This window comes from Mytilus californianus, unplaced genomic scaffold (assembly GCF_021869535.1).
Source record: "Mytilus californianus isolate M0D057914Y unplaced genomic scaffold, xbMytCali1.0.p SCAF_4, whole genome shotgun sequence".
NCBI classification, from domain to species: Eukaryota; Metazoa; Mollusca; class Bivalvia; order Mytilida; family Mytilidae; genus Mytilus; species Mytilus californianus.
Window position 1 is genome coordinate 101,736,873 of NW_026262690.1, and position 25,843 is coordinate 101,762,715.

Here is a 25,843-nt window from a genome sequence, read left to right on the forward strand (position 1 = left end):
TGTGCTTGTTTTTCATATGATGAAGACATAATCTTCCAATCAGTTTAATTTAGGTCTAGAGCTGGTATGTCAGTAACTGCTAGTAGTCCTTTGTTAATTTATGTTGATTATTGTCATTTTGCGTAGTTTCTTCTGTTACCTATACTTACATCGGACTCGGATTTCTTTTAAACTGAATTTTACTGTGCGTTTTGCTGTGTGTTTGTTTATTCCACATTGGCTAGAGGTATAGGGGAGGGTTGAGATACCACAAAACATGTTTAACCCCGCCGCATTTTTGCGCCTGTCCCAAGTCAGGAACCTCTTGCCTTTGTTAGTCTTGTATGTTGTTTTTTTTTTATTTTGGTTCATTTATATGTTTCGGAGTTTAGTGTGACGTCTATTATACATTATTGTTTAGGGGCCAGTTGAAGCCCGCCTTCGGGTTCGGGATTGTTTCGCTGTGTTGAAGAACCATTTGTGGCCTTGGTCTGTTTTCTGCTGTTTATTCGGGATGTTGTATCTTTGACACATTCCTCGTTTCCATTCTCAATTTTATTATCGACGCATAGACTGTATGTTGCCATTCCCAAAATCATTTGAATTTTGCATATTATCATTGAATTTGGCGGAAAAGTAATAAATTATGATGTCATAAAAAGAACTCTGATACGCAAATTTTCAAAGAAAATATATAATTCCTATCTAGTCATGATACATTGTGATAATGACTATCAAACCCTTAAATTAAAGTTAGGTTAGAAATAGGGCCATATTCTTATATCGAATATACTCATTTCCTTTTGCCACTAACGAAGCACAATTTCTGACAATTTAAGGGCACGAGAGTACTTTTCCGATTGTGATTATAAATCTTTAGTTTTCTGTGTAATGTTTTGTTTACTATTTTTGGTCTTAAATATGAATGAAGGGAGATGTTGGATATAAGAGACAGGAACTTAACAAAACACAAAAAGATCCAAAGAGAAATGACATCTAGAGGTATGCAAACCGTCCCCAACAATCAACAGGTATCTATATAATATGTTACGGTCGAAAATGCCCTGCGATTAAGAACGTTGCTAATAAATGTATCAGTAATATATAAAAAATCTACCTTCAACAGCAAATTCTCCAAAAGACAAAATAACATACTAACATAAGACAAAAGACAACAACTGACGAGGTTCCAAGTCGGGGTTAAACTAATGTTTTAACAGTCCAACTAATGTTTTAACAGTTCAACATTCCAACCCTGTTAACATAAAATCAGCAGGATTTTGGAAATTATTAAGCCTGGTAATAATCTAGTGAAAATTAAAATTTGATCCGCTAAAAATCTTCTGGACACCACCACAACCTATTCGGAAAATCACATGGTCCTCCCCTAATGGGTTTAACCAACTTGTGCTAAATATAGTTTTGCTGTGAAGATTTTATTACTGAAAATAAAACATAAGAATAAAAAACTAATAAAAAATTTATAATCAAAAGCGGCACTAAATACACGCGTGTATTGAACTTAATGAGAAATAAGAAGGAGTCAACGGATTATCGCCATCAAGGAGAGTAAAAAATATCAAGAAGTAAGGAAAAATTGTACCGTTAATCATAAATTTGGTTTAAAAGGTTACTACGAGAAACTCTATTACCTAGACCTGAATGTCTGCGACTCTTTTCCAAAAAAAAATGTTACGAGCAAATATACCGCAAGTTACGAAAACTTGCGATCAATTTGAATCTTAAGATTTACTGTGAAAAGAGTAATAGATTTCTTTTGGCATTGGTGTCTTCTTTATTATGCTATTAAGGTAAAAGTAAAGTAAATGGGCTGTCACAGATTTTGGAAAAATTTTGCATACAATTTGGCTCGTTAACTGAAAATCGAAAGAATAATGCATTCATCTCTTTTATTTTCTCAAATATTACTGAATCAATTCTTTCAAAGTAAGTGAACATTTGTTAAGAAGGCACATAAAATCGGCGAAAAACAATCTTAAATGTGTCATACAATCATCAAATCTCCAATTAGCAATCCATAAATGTTGTTGATATTAATGAGGTAAAACAATCATAGGGTCACCTACTTCGTTTTTGATGTAGTAACCAAAAACCTGATTGGAATGAAATTTAACATATGGAAGATAAACGGGAAGGGAAAGACACCTATTGATTTTGGAGTCAAAGGGTCATAGTTCAAGGTCAGACACTATTACTAAAATGGAAACTTTTGGACAAAAATAGTTTCCAAATGGTAACTTGAGTTTCCCTTGCTTGATTGGAATGAAACTTATATACAAATGAGAGATACAGAGAACACCCTTGTTTTTTAGAGACAATAAGTCAAAGTTTAATGTCACTTTAACTAAAAAAGTAACACCATGAAAAAGTTGGTTTCCTTGCAATGCAACTTATTTTTCAGAATTTTAAGTAATGACTGGTGGGTAATTTATGATTAACGGTACAATTTTTTCTTACTATTATCTGCCCACGGAGTGTTTTCATACCTTTCCGAGGAAAAGATTTAAAATTAGTAGAAAGTCGGCCCTGCCCAACAGATGTTCCCCGAAAGGCACATTGGTCAGGTATCAAGAAACGAATATTTTACCAATACGTTCTCCAGAGCCCAATATACAACAACAACAACAAATTTGACAAGGGGCTTCGTTGACAATGATGTACCCACCATCTGCAAGTAAAAGTAACATACACCAAATTTTAAATTACGATAAATTCACCCATAGCTTTCAATTTAGGACTAAAATTATTGCAAATTGCCAGAATTTTTTAAATTAAAATAAATGCAAATATTACGTTATCAACTTGGTGCGTCCGAAGTGCTTTTCTGGATTTACCTTATCAGGAAGGTTAAAACGTTTGAAAGCCAATGATATATAAGTGCTTTAATACGCGAGGACCTTTATGACCAAAAGGGAGGTAAAAAGAATAGCAAAATCCATCTGAGGTCAACTTTGCCTGAGGGAGTTGGAACTTTAGTCTCTTGATATTTTATAAATTTATAAACAGAGAGCTTAGAAACGTGAAATATGGACTGAACGTTAATGTCATTTCATCATGTCAATAATCTGTTACTAGATAATGACGTATTATATGGTTTCTTAATTCTGCCAGGCAGAAACATAACAGTGTATAGTACGTGTATGATATTCTAAATACCTTCTTAGTCGTCGATGGGGTCATGCATTTATACAATTAATAACGCTTTATAAAGTTGAGGAAATCAAGTAAAAAGTTTTCTAATTTGTATAAGAGACTTTCTGAATTTCACTTTTCATTGATTAATTTATTATTTATTAATTCATGTTTTGTTACTGCTGACAAATAAAAAGATCTTTCGTTTTAGAATATTTATTAAGAAATTACATATCAAATAATAAGAAAAGTTTTTTTAAGGCTTTCAATTACAATTATATTGAAATATCAAAGCTTTGTAGCCTAAATTTCCACCAAAAGCATGAATCCCGCGTGTATTATTCTTGTAAACCTTTTCAAATTTAAAAAAAAATGTATCAGCTTAAAATTGTCTTCCTATATTTTTTTTAATGGCGGTATTTGGGCAAAAGAATCCCCCTGCAATCACCTTTTTTTCTTCGTAAATCGTTACATATTATTACTCAGCTTATTCTGTATAATGAAAATAACACCTTATTAATTTCGTGCGTCCGAAGCTCTTTTCTCGATTTACCTTATTCAGAAACGCTCAAGCCAAACACATGAAAGCCCCGGATGTATAAGATCTGAACACGTGAAGAGCTATATGACCAAAGGGGACCTAAGAAAAATTATCTAAAGTCAACTTTGCCGGAGGGAGTTGGAGCCTTATTTTCTTTAACATTTCGTATTTCATCAACAGAGAATTTAGGAAAAGTTTGTTAAATATCATTTCAGCACTGAAGCACTGACTACTGGGGTTACGATACTCTCGGTGACTAACAGTCCACCGTCAGTGGTTTCGACCAAGTGTTATATAACTGTATCAAGTAATGATTTGATATTTGTTCTAGAACTACATAATGTTGGGTTTTACTGTGTAAGCAATTTCTTTACCCTGAACATTGAATTTATGTGTCTTATAACGAGTGGAGGTATAATTTGCCCGAAATCACGTGCAAATTCTTGGATTTTTTGTTTTATTTTTTGTTTTTATTTTTGTTTTGTTTCTTTAATTCATTTCATTTTATTTTTTTATGATTTTTTTCTGTTGTAGTAGTGAAGGTGGTTGTCTGGAATATCGACAGCTTTCATACATTTTATCAATGTTTCCATTGGTAAATCCCAACCTTTGCCATGTTTATTTTAATCAGATCTAAATCATTTTTAAGAAAAGACGAACATTTGATTTATTGTTGCAGGTACCTGTATCTTTTTCAAAGAAAGACTTTAATCTAATTTATTGCCAGAAATTGGTGCGTTACGCTTCTTTACTCTCAACAAATGGAAACCGAGTTACGCAGCTGAAATGACAACGTGAATGCAATATAAATTTACTGCTCAATATTTCACGAGGAATGGTAATTGTTTAATACATCCACCAGAAAACTGTTTAAGTTTTCCATTTGCTTTAATAATCATCTTACCGTTTTAGAAAAGCTCATCATATTTGCTGAACAATAAAAAAGATATCAGCAGCTAATTAGTTTCACAGACAAAAAAACTCATAATCGTTATTAACACGGCATACAAGTCAGTACAGAACTGTAAAAATTACCAATGCAATGTACTTTTTGAAAAGATCGAGAACTCTCTGTGACCCTTTTATACACCTAAGAGTATAATAAAAGAAGAGATTGTTTTACTTTATTTAAAAGACGTATAAAAGGTACTGATTCAGTGTCTTGTATGCAGTTTTGACGAAACCACGATTTTGTATTACTCGTTTTTATTGGAGGATGATCATGAAAATATGAAAAAGTATTCAATTATCGACAGCAAAATCAAAAAGTATTCAAGTATCTATTAATTTATTTACTTGTTCATAAAAAAACACAGTTTTATGTTGAGGGGCAGATGGCATATTAACAAAAAAATAATACAAATGCATGAAATCCTTAAATAAACATGATCATATCGACAGCGAAATATTAGTAACCAGTTAAATTTATCTAAGAGTCTTATAATCTGCATATAAACCAATCATTTCAGTGTATAAACAGGAGATGTGTACTTGTGTCCAATTGTGTAAAAAAATATGTTTATATTAAACACGAGATTCTGACTCTCAAGACCAAAACTGTAGGAATCAGTGTACATAAAACATTTGCAATACTTACTTCTATTTATCTACATGGCAGTCTTCTTTCCAATTCAAAAATTGATTTCGTCTATGTGATATTCAAAGTTCTATTGATTTTAACGATGGCTTCGTATATTGTCGTGCAAAACTTTAAGTTCTTTTCATCTTTATGACACATTACATTTTTGCTGGTTTTTAACATTTCAAAATAATTCGTAATGTAAAAATGTAGAATAGTACGAATGCGTATTGTAAGTAGCAATTTTTAGTCTTCATTATGACGACAGAGGATTGAAAATTATTGCTTATTCATGCTCTCACCAAAAAAGGTAATTCAGGTTTTTCTAATATCATTTATTGACTACATTCAACTGAGGAACCACTTTCCTGGCATAAATAATGTGATTTGGTTGAAGTAACATGTTTGTATCCTAAATTGTGCACGATAGTTTCCCTTAACAACATTTTGAAAAATAGTAAATGTTTTATTAAATGAATGAGTAGGTATGATGAAATTCCATGAACCCGGGCAGCGGCTTTAAGTGATGTTCAATCGCAACGCATTCATATTAGAGGTCGATTGTGTAATTAGTTGATGACACTTAGTGCCAAATAATACTTTTAAATGCCTATATGATATGAATGTTAAACATTCCTTTTTACTGGACCGTTTCTCTGAGTCTCATTCTTCACACGCTACGTACCCACAAGGTCAACAGGAATATATGTCACCTCACAAGGAAAAGCTATTCAGACTCCCGGCCGTCAAGTCTTCACTTTCACTCTTAGACAGCGTGTACTTAGCGGAAAACAATTAAATACCGAGGATTGAACCCACAACCTCCCGTACTCGACGATGGCACGAGATCACCACGGCGTTTCTTAACATTTGATAGAGATGATTATTGAAATATAAATATCCGCAGTGATGATCATTTTACAGATAACTGAAGAGAGAACATAAACGAGGTGAAAAGTTGGGGGAGGGGAGGATGGGTCGAATTCGGACCTGTTGGTTAGATTTTATTCCTGTTCACCTCTAGTCCGTTCGCTATGATTTTAAATCCAAAATTAATGAATATACACGCTATAGATATAAAAATAAGGAGATGTGGTATGATTGCCAATAAGACAACTATCCTACAAAGTTTAAATGAAGTGGATGTAAGCAATTATATAGGCAACTGTACAGTTTTCAACATTGAGACAAACCCATGCCGTATAGTCGGCTATAAAAAGCCCCGACATGAAAAATGTGAAACAATTCAATTGAGAAAACATACGGCCTAATTTATAATAAAACAATTTACGAAAAACAAATATGACAGACATGAACCAACGAAAACCACTGAACTACAGGCTCCTGACCTGGGACAGGCACATATAGAATGTGGCGGAGTTGAATTAATTTTCTGACGCCAAACCTTCCCTCTAAACTGTGACAGTGGTGTAACAGTACAACATAAGAACAAACTATAAAAATCAGTCGAAAAGGGCTTAATTCATAAGATCGATACAAAGCAGAAAACATCTAACAAAAACACAGACAAGACGTTGCAGCGTATCTATAAATCCCACAACAAAATACTTTTATCAATAGTCGCTCGCCAGCTGACGATGTTTAACATTCTGCTTTGGGTTTAATTCAAATTTCGATCAAAGACAGCAAACGCATTGCAATCCATATGAATTAGAAAAGAGTTGTGATATACTTCAATAAGACCGCAACTAAACGACTAAAAACAAAAGTCATCAAGCGGGCAAGAAGTTTCACACTTTAAAATACTAGTACACATTCTCTATTTTTTAAAGTTACTTTTCTATTTTCAATATTCTTAGACTAACCTCTTTAGTTGAATTTCGTCAAAAAATGAGAAAGGAAAATGAATAGAGAAAAGTTTAACCTGAATGTAGATAATGCTTTTAATGAAGGTATGTAACATCGCTAGTGAAGAGGTCAAACATTGAAATTCGTTGTCCTAATTTAGGGCGCAAATGTGATGGATCTTGGGTCCCAACACTTGTGTATTTATATAAGATGTTAAAAACTAACGAACTTATACTGTGTTTGCTATCATTAAAGGAGGGTTAACATATTAAGCTCGGAAACAGAAGAAAAACAACTTGAAAAAGCGAGCAGAACCAAATAAACAAAAAGAATTGTGCAGAAATAATAAATAACTACGTAGCAACATTTTTTAGAGTAATAAAACACCATAAAATACTACATTTTATCTATGCAACCATATATGGTTCATATGTATTTATAAACATGTACCTTAAAATGCTTCCATAATGTCATGATGCGGTTTTGACATCTGACAAAAATTGCAGACGGCGACCAAGATTTTAACCAAATTCGATGAAAACTGATAGCAAGGGTTGAACATATACTATTGGTCATGGATATTTGCCTAATAGTACTCATGAAAAAAGATTGGACAACATTTTATCGAAATAACATAAATGATATCACTTTGATATCAAAGGTCAAGGATATTTGATTGTATATTGCATTTAAATGTGAAATATCAGAAGGCAATGTGAGATTTTAAAATTTTACAGGATAAAACATCTATGACTAGAATGACATCTATTATACTATCGAAAGTCAAGTTCTCGAGAGGATTTGTGACAAAAAAAAAACGATATGAAAAATTAATTCTAGCTCAAACGGCAAGGTGGTATTGGGGACAAAGAAGAACATCGCACGAAACAAGAAGGTGCTGAATCCGGATATGCAAAATACCACTGATAAGACTAGGTGAAAAGATGTAAAAGTTATAAAAATGACCTTTGCCTTTGATTAAGGAGTCAAAAGTTGTATTTCTAGTCTTAGAGGTTTTATCCATTAACTACTTGATGCATAACTAAAAAATGTTATCCCAAAGTCTAATCTGGTTTTTGCTATTGACACAATAGGTTGAGCTTTGAAACCGACAAACGCGCTAACAAACACCTGTTCTCTGATAATGTTTGTTTGTTCATTTATTACTTCTTTGTTGTTATTTGGAGCTTACAGAAACATCCTCCAAAATATGGTTCATCGCCTTTGAATTTTTTATGTCTTTTTTCTTAGCATGTAAAATAAATTAGAAGTTAAAAGGTGTAATATGTATTTGATAAGTTACAGATTGGAAGGACCGTTCTGTTGAATTGAATAAATAGTTTATCAATACATGTTGTTAAATCTGAGTATCTGTGGTATTTGGTAACTTGATTTGGTAAATAATCTCCCAACTTGAGATGCTATTAAATAAATCTCCCAGACGGGCATTTATCGTTTATAAGCAAGAATATATCTTAATGGAATATACATTTTCTGTTGATGGATCCGTAAGAAATCTACATGTTAATCTTTCTGGATCAATCGAAATGCATTACGATGTTTACACTTGAACACGTGTTTAAAATCAACAAATAATTATGTCTTTGAACAATGAACACCTGCAGAAGGTCACGTAAGGTCATTGCCACCTGTATAGACAATATGGCCCGTTGAAACAAGGTTTTACTAGTCATATATTTCAAACAAAATCAATATTAACTGTAGAGCAAAAATTATAAATCACTTCTCTAGTGGGTTAATTTCTTTGTTCAGGTCAACTTTTACCCTCTGGTCTTATTGTACGAAAGCAAGAAATTCATAGAAAGTTTGTATTGCTAAGATAATGTTCGTATACCGGTATAACTGAAAATGACGTGTAAACCCCATATTTAAACAATTTATGTGTCTATGTGCAGTTATTAAATCCATATCATTAAGGAAAGTGTGTTAAAAGCAAGTCAATCGAGGTCTGTAAGAAAAATTTGGCCATTACCTCATATCAAAGATGTATAAACCCATGATCTGGCTCCACTGTTAAATAGAAATAGAAACAGAAACAAAAATGTTTTCCCTGAACGGCGTTGAAAGTGGCAGTAAATGTTTTCTACTAAATGGCGCTGACAGTGGCAGTAAATGTTTTGCTGTCATAAGATGAACTATAAGTTTTAGGAAAAGAAATAATTCTATGTGTTTTCTATTTTTCCGTATATTGAATATGACATTTTATATAATTAGTGTGAACCTTATTTATTTTCGCGAGTAGGAATCGCTAAATTTTGTAAACTTTGATCCAAAACACAATCTTAAACAAACCAAATATCGATTGGAAGAAAAGCTCTATACTGATGATTGATAGGAGAGTGGAAAGGTGTAGAAATATAGCACATTTTTGTTAAAGACGTCCTTCGATGCAAAATTTTACAAAAACATACAAAATGCGATATTGTATAAGATTAGCCGAGTCACGATATTTAAGCGCATACTAATTTATCACAGATCGTATTTGATTTTAGATTTAACGTATTACGGTCATTCTACTAACGAGCTTCATGAAAAAAGCTGTTTTCTGGCTGTTTTTCAGTCACTCTACTGGATAGTGATTAATTACAGATATTGTTTTGGACAAATTTAAGGGTTTTCAACATTTTAGTGAAAGTGGTTAAATGCTGTATAATATGTTACATGTTTGTTTTCGAATAGAACTGTGACAGGTCCCCGCTTCCCGAACATTTAACGCTGCAAAGAAACTCAACTCACCAACATTAAAAACCCAACCAGGGTTACATAAAAATGATCATAGAAAATAATTGATGTTTATCATAATAATCTTTATTGACGTAAAGCATACAGAATAAAGCTTGTGATAATCAAAATGCAAATTACAACATGTACACAACAAATCTTATAAAAACCAGTTAAATAAGAGTCTCTTGTCCTCAGTTTCATTGACCGTTTTAAAAAGGAACCTAGACTTTGAACCTGTTGAAAATATGTTGGTTTGAGTATTATTGTAGTTTTGTTTTGTAAGTGTAACTCATACAGTCAATATTTTGAGAAACAATGAAAGATGAAATAATATATTGAAAAAATATGTCGTTAATTTAATGAAAAGCCCAGTGGCTTATTATGTATTTTGTTTATGTATCGTTAGAAGACGATGAATGAACATGTATCTGTGTATTCAGATTTCATACATCTGGTTAAATCACCTGCTAGTTAACATCACTCAGACGTGGCATGTTCGTGGTGTAACATAGGGTGTTGATCTAAACAAATACAATATGCAAGACATAATTAATTATCATTACGTGTAAAAGTTATTAAAGGTGACATTTCCTTTCATTAGCATCTGTATGTAGTAATCTATCGGTTTCCTGGTCATCGATCACAATAATTTATCGTAACAATATTTTTCCACAAATATTTGAAAATAGTTTGTTTTGTAATGTCCATAGTAGTCTTGTTGAACGCCATGACATAGCATTGTTCATAGAGCATTGATGTATCAATGCACAGAGTAATACCAAAACTTGAGAATTTGTCCCTTTTAATCGTTTCTAACGCACCGCTGGCGTTCACTACACTTTTATGTGATGGTTGTTGCAAATAAACCATTCTAAACAGTATGATCTGTCCGAAAAATCCGGCCAGACTTTTTGTTACTAGTATTGTTATTGTTCATATTGACAAGCCTAAGTTTGGAGTATTGATTGGTTTTTTGCCGATGCTTGGCTAAATTTGTGCATCTTATGGAATGAACAACGTTGAAGACCGTACAGTTAATTCAAAATAGTGTTATTACATTTTTATGCCCGCACCGCTAGGCGAAGGGACATTAAGTGTTATCCTTGACCGTCCGTCCATCCGTCCGTCTTTTCGTCCGTCCCATCTTCGTTTCCGCACTTAAGTTTGCCTCATGCAAATTTTATGAAACTCATACACAATGCTAAGAAAAAATCTCGCAGTTGGGCAGTAAGTCAATCACCATTCTACAGTTATGCCCTTTGTAACTTGGAAAATTGCATTTGTTTTCGTTTCCCACACGCTAACTTGAGTTTGCCTCATGCAAATTTTATGAAACTAATACACAATGCCGCGAACCACAACAAGCAGACAGAGTTCGAATTTGGGCAGTGAGTCGTTTATCGTTCTAGAGTTATGTCCTTTTTAACGATTCATATTTTTGGACCTGTTGTCTTGTCATAAACGAGTTTCTAAGAAGAAGATGAGTACTTTGGGAAGAGTGTGAAAGTTACTTGTTGATTGTTTAATTATATTTTGGGGTTGTACGGCGGGTATGCACCAGCTGTTTCAGTGCATCAAATTAAAAACCGTTTAGCCAATACTTTTCAGATTTAGATGTTTTTTATGGCCTTGAACTAGCTTTCAGTACCTGTGAGTACTCTCAGATCGGTACTTTGGATCTTTTTGTCCTTATGTTTATTCTTTTTTAGCTTCGTTCAAATCTGATGTGACAAGTCGTTTCGACTTTGAGCGTTCATGATGAAGGTAAATCCAGAAAAGCGCTTCAGACGCATTAAATTTATAACGTATTGTTTTCATTTTTACAGCACTGGGTCGATACCTCTGCTGGTGGACTGACTACCAGTCCCCGAGGGTATCATAAACTCATAAATTTTAGAAATCAGTTCTTTGAAAACATACAACACTTAGTTGCTATTTCCATAGAACATATTTTATTTGGAATAGACGTAATTAGTGTTGAACAAAACACAATGCGTTTCAGAAATATACATAGTTATATACGCCATATCCAACTGTTACTGTTTAAACATAGCATATTTATTGTATATATTTTTCATATTGTACTGAATAATATAATTGCTGTCATCTTGAAATTTTGTATATTGTACTTATTTGGAGAGGATTATTTTAAGTTGTTATAACTTGTATCGAATCCTATTGTATATTTAGACAGTAAAATATGTTTAAACTAAACTAGCTCAGTAGTCAGTACTTCGGCACTGACATGATTAATAACAAACCTTTCTAAATTTGCCCGTTTATAAATTTTGAAATTATAAAGAAACTAAGGTTTCAATCCTTCAAAGTTGGCCTTAGAAGGATTTGGCTATTATTTTAGGTCATTTTTATTATATAGCTCTTCAACTGTTTCGGTTTTATACATCCTTGGCTTTTAAATATTCGACTTTGAGCGTTCCTAATGAAAGTAAATCCAGAAAAGCGCTTCGGAAGCATTACATTTATAACGTGTTGCTTTCATTTTTTTTTTCAACTGATTTTTACAATTTGTTCTTAAGTTTTTAAGTTGTGCTGTATTGTTACACCACTGTCCCAGGTTAGGGGATTGAGCTCTCACAAACATGTGTAACCCCGCCACATTCTTTATGTGACTGTTCCAAGTCAGGATCCAGTATTTGTTTGCTGTCTGTCATATTTGATTTTCGTCACGTGTTTTTATTTTTATTATTATTTATCAGATCGTTGGGTTTTCTCCTTTGAATTGGGACCTTTTATAACTGGCTATACGGCATGGGTTGTAGGACGTACGGTGACCTATAGTTGCTTACATGCACGGCATTTGTTACTCTTGTGGATAGTTTTCTCAATGGCAATCATACCACATCTTATTTTAATATTGTAGTATTTTCATATCGATGTATTAATATAAAATGTATCATCTTCTAATAGCAATTTTCGTGTCCGCGTATCTTTAAAATGTCACAGTTTTGAGAACTTGTATAAATATTTTAACTGGTGTAAACACATATTTATATAATTTTAATTTGACAATAAATGATTAAATTGAATAGGAAATGCAATACTAGTAGATATAACTCGTACTGATAAGGTTGTGTAGATGAGACAGGTCACTCAATTTGAAAAAGTCAGCATAAAATAATCACAGACATACAAAAAACTTAGACATTTCCTATTATATATGTCTGTCACTAATAAGATAAGAATAAAAACAATACGTTCTTATGTTCTTTATTATTTATAGGTATGTAAATTGAAAATAGTTATTGTACAGGTGTTTTTCTCATTTAATGGTTACTGTAGCTGATATATTGTGAATAAATAACAAGAGTATCTTGGAAGCTCCACAAGATGGGAGATATATGATAGTTATTTACGTAGCAGCCGGTATGCTACAGGTGTTTTGCCATATCTTGTCAATAGACAGATCACCCAGGTATGATTAAAGAGATTTATGAGTATATATATATGTGAATCACACCTATTATTTGTAAAAATCATATATTTTACCAATATTACAGTTTTTGTACTAAGTACTCCGATGTAAATTATTCAGAAATATATATTGACAAGCTTTCTAGAGCATGATGTTCATATCACCTAACACATACATGTCGTGTGTAAAATAAAAGTCGTATTTCGTTTTACGAAAATCCAAATAGAGTTGTTTTGAAATTGTCTTCTTAGTAATTAACTAGAACACACCCGCGGGATATCGCGGGTCCGTGACTGAATTAAGGTACCTATGCCTTATTTCAAGGCCTGGATTTTTAGTATTTGTATTGTCATCTGATAAAGTCGTGCTGTGTATAAGGTGCACAGTTTTCTCTACTTTCAAAATCTTTCTTTTTGAACCCTTCCAGGTTTTCTCACTACAACATTATCCCTTATTTTGTATATAATTGCTTTTGTATTTTGCATGTTTTATATTTTGAGGATGAGCAAATCAGGTGAGTGTATGTTCGTATGTTTTATTGCATTGTACTTATTGTTTTGGAGGGAGGTTAACTTTCTGGTTGTAAGACCCGTCTCGGCCAGGCTGCGAAACTGGGTAGGTAAATTGCTCACATTAAATCTGTACCGACACCGCGTTTTAAATGTCCCCCTTTACTCCATACCACATGGTGGTGCTCATATTAGAGGAGGGAGATACAGAACATACATTCATACAACCGGAAACTACATGTGACATATACTATTGGTATAGGTATCGGATTCGACCCAGAACTTGTTAATTATTGGTAATATTAATTATGCCGAAAACAAAAGGGTCTGGAATGGTGTAATTTTTAATCTACACAATTGTCCTATATTAGTTAAATATAAAGTTGAATTCTTTGATTCGTCGTTTTTACGTCATGCCGGTTAACAAATTGGTCCTCGTTATTTTAGTTTTATAGATACATCGGTTCTTCTAACTAACCGAGGTCACGCAAATGGCCGAGTAAAGATCCAAAATACGATATATCCAATTCATATAGAAGAATAAAAAAAACAGAAAGAAATTAAGGCGGCAGTTGTTCCCCGATGTTTAAATTAAGGTAGCACGATACCAAATGACGTTACGCTACGAGTTATCGTTCCTGCTGTTGTCGGTATCCAAGAAATTGACGTCAAACGTAAATCCTGATGGTTTATAATATCTAGAACGAATAGTCTGGTATAAAAAAGTTGAAAGATAACTGATCCTTTATTTCAAATTTGAAAATATATTTGATTATATATTAAAAATACCTTTATTTTAGAGTCGCTTTCTATACGAATCATATTCAATCACAAAACAAAACTCATACTTTGTTGAAAGATCATACATGAGAAAAAAAACACACTTATGTGATAAAGTAAGCTTTGCATTTTATTATACGTATATAATAGTATTTTTCCATAGATTTAGAGTGTCGAAGGATATGATGCAATACGTTATTTGGGATTGATTGCTTGGTCGTCTTCCTCCCATTCTCCTTCTAATTCTTTACATTTAAATATATACTTTTTAAATGTTCTGTTTCTATTGATAAGTAAGCATTTGTACGATTTATCTATATGTGTTCTTATGCATAACAGCCTGAGCTTTTTATTCTGGTTGGTTTTTTTTATTGTCTAGATTGGAAGGGTTAATTTGATGATTCAGTTTTAAAAAGCTAAAAGTGCACCAAGTTATGACGAAATAGAATTATGTCAGTCGAATGTCATATTGAATTACTAGAAAACTTACAATAAGGAGGATAAAAATAAAATAACAATCGCCATTCAGATCCCGTTACATATTTTTTTTCAATACCTCCAACTAAGAATAACGTTATTAGATGTATTCAGTAATGTCACACGTTTTCTGTCAAATTCTAAGCGTATTTGTCAACTTTGAAGCAATGTATCTAAAAAACAAGGATGGTGACATATGTTTTTCTATACATGCATGGATTCAGTAAACAATCCTGGATTTTATGTTAGTTTTTAGTCTTTCTCCGTATATAAGAACATAGCCATCCATTGAAAAATCTAAAAACAATAAGTTAAAAAAAGGCATTTTCCCTATATATCTAAGTAAATATGTAGCCAAAATTGACGTTTTCTTATCAAAATTACAAAAAAACAAGAATGGTGACCCCTATTTTTTATTTCATGTTCCGATGTAACTCGATTGAAAGTACCAGAGTACTAAAATTTGTAGAAATCGGGAGATATGCCATTCGGTATCGTGTTACCTTATGTGAATGCCATACGATGGAGCAGAAGGTATGCTACTCTTGAGAAATCCTTTCATTTAACCCTAAGCTGAAGATGGGTCGCGGTATTAAAAAGAAAAATATGTCAACATTGAAAAGCGAATCAAGAACAACTTCGTTGGCTGAATCAACTCATATAAAAACCATTCTTAATTATACAGGTAAAACGATGATTAACATATTTTTTTTAATCTAGGACCTGAAACCAAACAGACATAGACAAATCATCGTTATACGGTTCTGTCTATTTATATTTATTTTTATGTTTATGATCAGGTCGTATGATCATCGGCAGTCGTCGGAGGTATTAAATCTCAAAATTAATTAGATGGCGTATTGTCTAAAATGCGCACGAAATGCTGATATATTATATCGAGTTTAGTACATGAATTGTTAATTTTTTCTTTTGGACTTTTTGTAATTTGGATATACGTTTTAGTATGCTATAAATCAATTATGAGAAGTTGAGTCAAATCGGTGAACATGAATTTGACAGCTAATGTCCCTTTAATCAACTACATATAAAGGAAATGTTGTCTTACTGTCATCACACTGATATCAGTGTCGATAGTATAAGGAACAATCACTACAAATCTCTTGCATGCATGTAGTTTGATTCCAAAAACCTGCAATTTTGATATTATTTTAAACATGTTAAACAGTATTTACTATTGAAGAGATATAAAATATACATTGAATTATACTTGGAGGTCAAATACGGGATTCGGTGAAAGGTCTTTATAATCCGTTTCCCGAAAATTTACGCATAAAAATAACATAACATATGTTTCAATAATACTCTAAACAATCACCGAAACAGTCGCCTCTGTGTTGTGTTTTGATTCCCGAGAGACATTCACTGAATCCACCATACATGCCACAATAAAGCCGCTCGATACAGTCGTGGTATTTTGAAAAATAGACAAATAATATACAAGATATATTCTCAAAACGGAATATTTCATTGATATATTCGGATACTTTATGAAATATTAGCCTGTTGTCTTCATCAGAATTTGAATCGTCATCGTACAATATACTCTTTAAGTAAATAATAGGAACAGTTGTAATACAAGTAGTCAAATTAAGTTATATTTTGAACATTGAAGGAGGATATGTAAGGTAGTTCGCTATCTTTACTATTTTTCTTAAATAGTTGACCCCTTAAATTAACCACTTCTCTGGAGCGTTATTTTTTTTCTTTTCTTTGGGAGCCTAGTTGAATAAGGGAATTGTAATTGGTATTTTGGAAGAGATACGTCTTAAACCAAATTTAGGAATGGCATCTAGAATATCATTCTAAAGGTTGGAATACTGATGGTACAAAAGACTTCTGATAATAACTTAATTCTAGAAATTAAAGTCCAGGAATCATATAGCTATAGAATAGGATTTAGAACGAATGAAGATAGATAATCAAGGCAATCTATGCTAAACATGTGGTGAACTTTTGTCGATTCATGTTGTCACGAAGATGCAAACCTTGCTGATCTATGATAAATCTTGTATTTACAAAATTATATATTCATTTTGAGTAAAGTCTAAAGACACTCATGTCAAAACCGTATATATGAAGAAATATGACAACAGAGAGACAAACTTTTCATAAAAATATACTCATGGACAAAAGAACATTTCCCAAATTCTGCAACTCAATATGTTATTTCGCAAGAATCGATAAAACTGACTTCTATAATTTCCATTTCCTAAAAATGTTGTTTCAATGTCAATAAAATGTGTCTCTTGACCAAAATGTGGAAAACACTAATTTTGCACAATAAGTCTGGTTGAGAGTAACTTTGGATTATCAATCAATTGGACATTGACTGTGCAGAACAATCACCAAGGTGCCAATATCATGAAATGACTCCAAAATGCCAGTGGTTAGAGGTATAAAACTTCTTTCAAGCCGGAAAACGTTGTTCAATGCTTTTGATCGAAAGAAAAAACCCTTTATTCATGTTACACATCAAATTACATACAGAAAATAAGTAAGTAAGTAAGTAAGTAATCTTTATTTAAAGTCGGGTTTTCATGTATACAATCACCATATAAATCTGAGCTCTTTAAAGCTCTTACACCGACTAATATATTATAAAATGTGAGGATCAGCATTTAAATAGAAATACACACATGATATACAGCGCATGCAATCCCTTTTCAGATTTTTTATTTCTACATTTCACAGAATTTGCGTTAACCGTCTATGTGGAACTTAATGCGTACCAAGTCACTATTTTTGTTCGTGGATGTGAGGTTTAATCCCAATATCTGAAGGCTTTTTATGTTCAGCTATTTGGCGGTAACAACCCTTTTTTGTAATTTCCATTCTAATATTCAATTAATATTTTTTTATCATCAAACACTGAAAAGTTTCTTAAGTCCAAGAGTATAGTTCCGAATCCATACCATAAAGGCACTTGCATTGTATCTCCAAGCGTTCTGGTCTACATGTTCAATGGTCTACATGTTCAATGGTCTACATGTTCAATGTTATTTACGCCATGTGTTTATTTATTCGTAGATTATTGCAATTCAATTATATACCAGAGCAGCCATTTGATTTTAACAACGTTATGTCCCTTTGTCGTTGGGATTGCTGAATTTAAGCTTTCTTTGCCAACACTATTTTTGAATGGGATGGTTTTAAACAAACAGCTATGTGAAACCATTGTCCCCTCTGGACAGGAATCATGATAATACTATGCAGTCATCGTTTAACTATTTGATGGAAAAGAAAGAAAATGGGGTATCAATTCATAACACAAAATCACTGTACACATGAAAAAAAAGAAGCATTTAAGGAAAAGTGTTTTTTTGTTGTTGCTGTTCTTCATTTCAGTCACAATGAGACCTTTAATATGGAGTAACACGAAAAACACTCACCTCACAATCCATGTTCAAGATAGCACTTACCATGTGGCATGTTTTCGGTCGCATTTCTTGGTTAATCGACATCAATACGCTAAAACCAATACTTTAAAGATATACTTTGGATCTAACCACCCAGATGTCTTGCAATTGTAAAACGTAACAAATATGTAATATAACATTGTTTACTAAATATGTTCTGTTTTTGTAATTAAGTTGCTCAAGAATACCAGAAGCAAACATTAAGGATTTACGAATTCATTTTAAACAAATGTGAGCACAATCGGAGAGATAAGTCCAAATGAACTCCGTATGTCTATCTCTGCATGAGAATACAACGGAATATAATTCCAGTCAGAGATATATCACCAACGACACCTAGTCGACCCAGATGTAGATAATACCAAATCTGTTGCATTTGAAACGTGTTTTCATCAGTACTTCTTCTTCTTCATTCAAAAGATAAATTTGTATAAAACATCAAATGCGTATAAAATTGTAAACGTAATCCAGTGAGAAGAACATTATCAAGCTCACAAGTACTTATATGACTGCATTTCTTTCCGTTTGAAGCGTTCTTGTTAAATACCTGAATATGGATACAATTACATTTGATCTTGTCGAGGTTAACATGTTTAGTCATTGATATCAAACAATTGTATGTTTCTACGCTATCAAGGTTGGTTTATTACTTAAAAAACAATGATCGCTACTCACATTTCCATATTTTCCATATATTTTGTAATTTAAAAAAAAGTTTTTTTCGTTTTGCATTGCATTAAAATGTGTAAAAGGCAGTCCCTATATTTATCCTAAAACTTAAATCTCAGACTCAAATACACTTTTGTCAAAACATTCAAATTTTGGTTATTTCTAATAAAAAAAAATCATTAACATCAAAAGGACACTCTTTTTCCCGCAAACAATACCAGTTTTTTTTTTAAATACGCAGACCGATCTATATTTCCTATAATCTCATTGTATTATTATATTTTCTATTGATAAGATAAATAATGCATGAATAGGCTGTTATTTGAATATCCTTACTTTACAATTTAACTAACAACAACAAAAAATGAACAGCTTTGACTTTTTTTACAATCGTTAAGTTTTATTGAATCGCACAAATCTTTTAAATACTGCACTTCATCGGGCCGACTTCTTCATTGTCAGTTTTGGCATGTTGTTACAATCATGGCATTAATGGTATCGGTAGTTTTAGGTGTAAACATTTCGAACAATGTCTTCATATCCTTCATATATTACAATATATATGTTATGTGATATATCATTTACTATTTAATTGATTTTGCGTGTAATATGTAAAAAATGAACTATTCTCTGACCTTTTATGATTGTGTTTACGGTTTACATTGTGACAGTAATCGGGAAGAATATTTATTGACATGGACAGAAACCTACTGATATTAAGACAGTTATAACTACATCCGACTAATTATTTATTTTGTGGTCATTTTAATTTCGTATTAAGAATGTTTGGAATTTTAGTAAGATAAGAAATGTAATCTGTTGAATACCATTGCTCTATGTTACCAGAAAAGACCACTGGTTATAAAAAGAAGATGTGGTATGATTGCCAATGAGAAAACTCTCCGACAGAGACAAAATGACATAGAAGTTAACAACTATAGGTCATCGTACGGCCTTCAACAATGAGCAACACCCATACCACATATTCAGCCATGAAAGGCCCCGAAATGACAAATGTAAAACAATTCAAACGAGAAAACTAACGGCCTGATTTATGTACAAAACAATTAAACGAAAAACGAATATGATATACAACAACAAACGACAACCATTGAATTACAGGCTCCCGACTTGGGACAGCACATACAGAATGTGGCGGGGTTAAAACATGTGTTTCCATAAATTATCACTGAAGTATGCTATCTATATCGGAAATACGAATTTTATATCTTACCAGCGAATACCACTGTTGTTTGTTACCAGAGAACACAACTATTGTTTGTTACCAGAAAATACCACTGTTGTATGTTACCAGAAAAGACCACTGTTGTATGTTTCCATAAAATACAACTGTTGCATGCTATCGGATATACCACTGTTCTATGTTACCAGCAAATACCACTGCTTGTTACCAGAATATACCACTATTGCATGCTGTCAGAAATACCACTGTTCTATGTTACCAGAAAAGACCACTGTTGTATGTTTCCATAACATATCACTGTTGTATTCTATCGGAAATACCACTGTTCTATCTTACCAACGAATACCACTGTTCTATGTTAACAGAAATTACAACTGTTCTATGTTACCAGAAATTACAACTGTTGTATGTTACCAGAAAATACCACTGTTCTATGTTACCAGAAATTACAACTGTTCTATCTTACCAACGAATACCACTGTTCTATGTTAACAGAAATTACAACTTTTCTATGTTACCAGAAATTACAACTGTTCTATGTTACCAGAAATTACAACTGTTGTATGTTACCAGAGAATATCACTGTTGTATGTTATCAGAAAATACCACTGTTCTATGTTACCAGAATTTACAACTGTTGTTTGCTCTACAAGAGAATACCACTGTTCAGTCTTGCTAAAAATACCCCTTTTTCTATGTTACTAGAAAAGAAAACGCTGTTGTATGTTACCTCAATGACAATTAAAACTGCATATTACAAAAAACAAATAAAACAAAGTTAAAATAATGATACAAAATTAAGATTTGGTATGATTGAAACCTAAAAACGTTTGATGATTGGTCTACTAAATTGTTTATGTCAATTTTTGTATATGTCACGGAAGTGTGGGACAATTATGGGATGTGTTACTTTGCAATTCCAAGAAGTAAAAGACTCTGTAGTTTTTTGTGAAAATGACATTGAGGATGAGATACATTTCATTTTTAAATGTCCCACTTATCAAGGTCTTAGATCTTATTTGATTAAACCGTCGTATTGGAGAAAACCTTCTATGCATAAATATATACAAGTAATGATTTCGAATAATCTGAGAGAACTATGTAATTTGGGTAAATTTATATTTCGTGCACAAAAATTAAGATCTAACATGTTGTAATATGTTTCACACTACCTTCTGTTAGCTATGTATACTGTGTGTAGTTCATATATGTTTTATGTCTATAGTTGTTATGACTTTGGTAAATAAAGGTTATTATTAAGTACATATTCAAATATATACCAGAATGGAATAAGCTTGGTCCAAAAATTCGTAACGTCGACTCTATATCTAAATTTAAGAAAGAATTGAAAAAAAACATAGCCACATTATGTATGTGCCTGTCCCAAGTCAGAAACCTGTTACTCAGTGGTTGTCGTTTGTTGTTGTATATCATATTTGTTTTTCGTTCATTGTTTTGTATACATAAATCAGGCCGTTAGTCTATCAGATGTATATTATAAAGCAATTGGTCATCATTTATTATCTAGAAAATATGAAAACAAAATTGTAAATAGAGTTCTTGATAATAAACATTAAGGGTGGTGTAAAAAGTGGGCATATTTTAAATTTTCTTTTTTTCAATATATTTATGAAATTAAATACATCTGATATTTTTTGGTGAATAAGGGTAAGATATTGAGGATGTTCATAATTTCTTTTTTTTTTCGTTTGTCAAAAATAAATAGCTCACCACATGTAAACAATCTTTATTCAAAAATCTTCATTGGTTTTCCGAAAAATTTTGGAATGAACAAAACATTCGAATTTAAAATATTTTCAAGACTTTATTAAAAGGCCAAACAGGTTTCTTGTACCTTTATAAAGTGTTATTGACAGGAGCACGAACCATCACCATCGTCGACATCATCATCAAAACAAGTCATCATCATAGAATATCATTTCTCAATCTTTGCTTCTTCTTTTTTTTCTTTAATCTATAACCTATAGTTTGTATAATACCCAATAAATTGTTCGCTTTACATGTATGCTCTTAATACTATTATTATTATATACATGTACATATTTGCTGCAGTACTAATGGGAATTCAATAGGATCCAGAATCCTCCTAGAACAACGTAGAAAACGGGACATCCAGATTTGTACTAGGAAGATCCTTGATTGTACTTGATGATTACTTTAAAAAAAGACAAAATGATAATAGTCAATACTTTTTATATACTTCATAATGAAATAAGCTTAATAGTCAAAAACTTGACCAAATCAAAAAGAAAAGAGGTGTGACCAATTTCCCCTGAATTAATTTCACAACGCAGTGTGCATGTATTTCCAAACATTAAATTGGTAAAATTATAGATATCTATAGATACTCCAAAAATTAATTTCTTGAACATGGCTTGGATGTTGTTCATCTCTACAAATCCTTCCAGTTTGATGCCTTTGACAATGAAAAGTCAATAAGAAATTAAAAGCTGATGAGATATTCCGACTCCAAACCTTCCAATATAAAGTAGAATTGAGAATGGAAACGGGGAATGTTTAAGAGAAATTTAATTGCGAAATATCTGCAAAAAGGATAAACCTCATCATACAATACCAGGCTATAATTTAGTACGCCAGATGCGCGTTTAGGTTTTAACAACACTTTAGTGCACATGTATTTCCGTACACTTAATCAAATTATAGATACCTGCAGATGGTTAAAAAATTAATTTTGACAGATTTTTGGCAAATTTGGAGTAACTATAAGGACATTTCAAATCCAAAATTTTATTGGAAGTATTTCTCTATATTATCTACCAGATACAAATTCATTTATTGATGTTAATGATGTCTTTTAATACAAAAATTAACCAAAACATGCGAAATATTTCTATATTGTCTTCAACAATAATATAAAGCGCTGCCTCTCCCTCTTTCTTGTTATCATCATTTAGTCTGCCTCAAAGCACAAGCAGTAATCGTCATGATAGGGCTCATTTTGATCTGAACATTTTTTTATGAGTAAACGGGGTTAAACATGGACCAACTAAAAGATGTTTTATACGAAATTGTCAGTTTGCTAACAAGTTATCAAAACAGTATGACAGAAATAAAAAGTTGAAGCCGTTTAGATATAAACCGAAATTATGTGTTTGGATGAATGTTTGTTTAAACATATGAAAGAGCAAAATGCAAACACAATGATAAAGAAAACACCAGGAAACTAGTACAACTTTTTGTGAAATTGACAATTTAGTTTTGACATCCCTTGTAAAGAAAATTATAACAAGTTTGCTACTATGCAAATTTTGTTATCAAAATGACTAATGTTTCAAAAAGATATTTCAGCAGACGATCTTGTTAATTTTTGCAAAATCTCTTTCTCTGAACTTAGTTCCATTGAAGCATTTGATGAAAAAACATCCAAGAAACTGATGACAATTGTCAGTTGGTTTCTGTCTGCAACTGTGTTTGAAAAAAAATTGTTGTTTATGTTGTGAAGCCAATAATGTTTGCTCATCAAAATGCAATAAACAAAGTATTAGCAAATCTTATTATCAATTAGATTTTTTTCACGAATTTTATGTATTTTACCAGAATTTGTTTTTAATAAAATATAGATAGCGGCATTTTATTATCATTTATGATTCACGTAGTTAAGACCGTTTTGTGATTATAAGCATTGTGTATAAGTTTCATAACATTTGGTCGAGGCAAACCAAAGTTAGAGCACGGAAACGAAAAATTCTGCAATTTTTATGTTTACAAAGGGGCATAACACATGAACGGTAAAAATGACGCCACCCAATTTCGAACTTGATCTTTATTTTGTGGTAATAAGCATTGTGTATAAGTTTTATAACATTTGGTTTTGAGGCAAACTAAAGTAAGGGAACGGAAACAAAAAAATCAGCAATTTTTATGTTTATAAAGGGGCATAACTCATGAACGGTAAAAGTGACGCCTACCAATTTCGAACTTGATCTTTATTTTGTGGCAATAAGCATTGTGTATAAGTTTCATAACATTTGGTCAAGGCAAACTAAAGTTAGAGCACGGAAACGAAAAATTCTGCAATTTTTATGTTTACAAAGGGGCATAACACATGAACGGTAAAAATGACGCCACCCAATTTCGAACTTGATCTTTATTTTGTGATTATAAGCATTGTGTATAAGTTTCATAACATTTGGTCGAGGAAAACTAAAGTTAGAGCACGGAAACGAAAAATTCTGCAATTTTTATGTTTACAAAGGGGCATAACACATGAACGGTAAAAATGACGCCACCCAATTTCGAACGATCTTTATTTTGTGGTAATAAGCATTGTGTATAAGTTTTATAACATTTGGTTTTGAGGCAAACTAAAGTAAGGGAACGGAAACAAAAAATTCAGCAATTTTTATGTTTATAAAGGGGCATAACTCATGAACGGTAAAAGTGACGCCTACCAATTTCGAACTTGATCTGTGTTTTGTGGTAATAAGCATTGTGTATAAGTTTTATAACATTTGGTTGAGGCAAACTAAAGTTAGAGAACGGAAACCAATTTTGGGGACGTACGGACGGGACGGAACGGGACGGACAAGGGTAACACTTAATGCCCCCTCCGATACCGCGGGGGCATAAAAATAATACAAAAAAATCCAGTAGAATCCAGTCACACTAACTATAGTGTTAAGTAAAATCCCAGATCCTACTAGTACAATCCAGAATCTATTACATTGCGAATTTTCCATTTCTTTTAAGCTTTGTTTCTTTAGTTCCATCTTATTGATAAGGTATACGCCACTGGCAAAACATAAATTCAAAGCATCGTCAGGACTGTGAGCCAGTCAATCTGACTTGAACATCCATACATGTAATTCATTTCTTGACAAATGTTTTATTCAAAGCACATGTTAGAAGCTCTCTTTTCAACTTTTGAAAAGGAATATACACGCTACTTATTTAAATTGCTTCTTTTTTATATGTTATTCCGACATATTTCTTATTTTATTTAAATGAAGTGTAATTAACAGTTAAAGGGACGACCATTTGGTTTCAAGGTGGGTGGGGGTGGGGCTGGGGGACGTGAGGATTGTTTGCGGACGGAATATTCATTTTCAACTGTTGCTGGGCAAACTTATTTTTTTCGAGGGTCATGGGCATTGCTAATATTGTTTTAGTTCTTACCAAGTCATCATCTTCATGTGCAGGAGTGCTAACAAAGAGCCAGAGATTGGCTCAAACTGGGACTAATACATAAATACATTTATCTATATTGGTCCTGGTTCAACTAGACAAGATTTGCTTTTGATTTCCACGTTTGGTTTTACGACAAAGACAAAACTAGAGCGACAAATTGTTTCCCTGGATGTACTAGCTGTCTAGTACCTGCCAAATGAGATAATCATTAACTTTGCAATTAGATAAAAAAAAAAACAAAAAAAAAACAAGATTTACAATACTGATATAGTCTGGTTTGTATTGTCCTATAAAAAAAGAAAGAGTTACAATCAGAACTAAAACAGATCAGTATACAGTAAAAAGGTCGCTAAATGTTT

General features: G+C 32.3%; 1 protein-coding gene across 1 annotated transcript in view; it reads right to left on the reverse strand.

Annotated features, from left to right (window-relative positions):
* LOC127698968 (bone morphogenetic protein 2-like) overlaps window positions 1–25,843 on the reverse strand; it is a 198,131-nt gene that overhangs the window by 40,927 nt on the left and 131,361 nt on the right. The window lies entirely within an intron of this gene.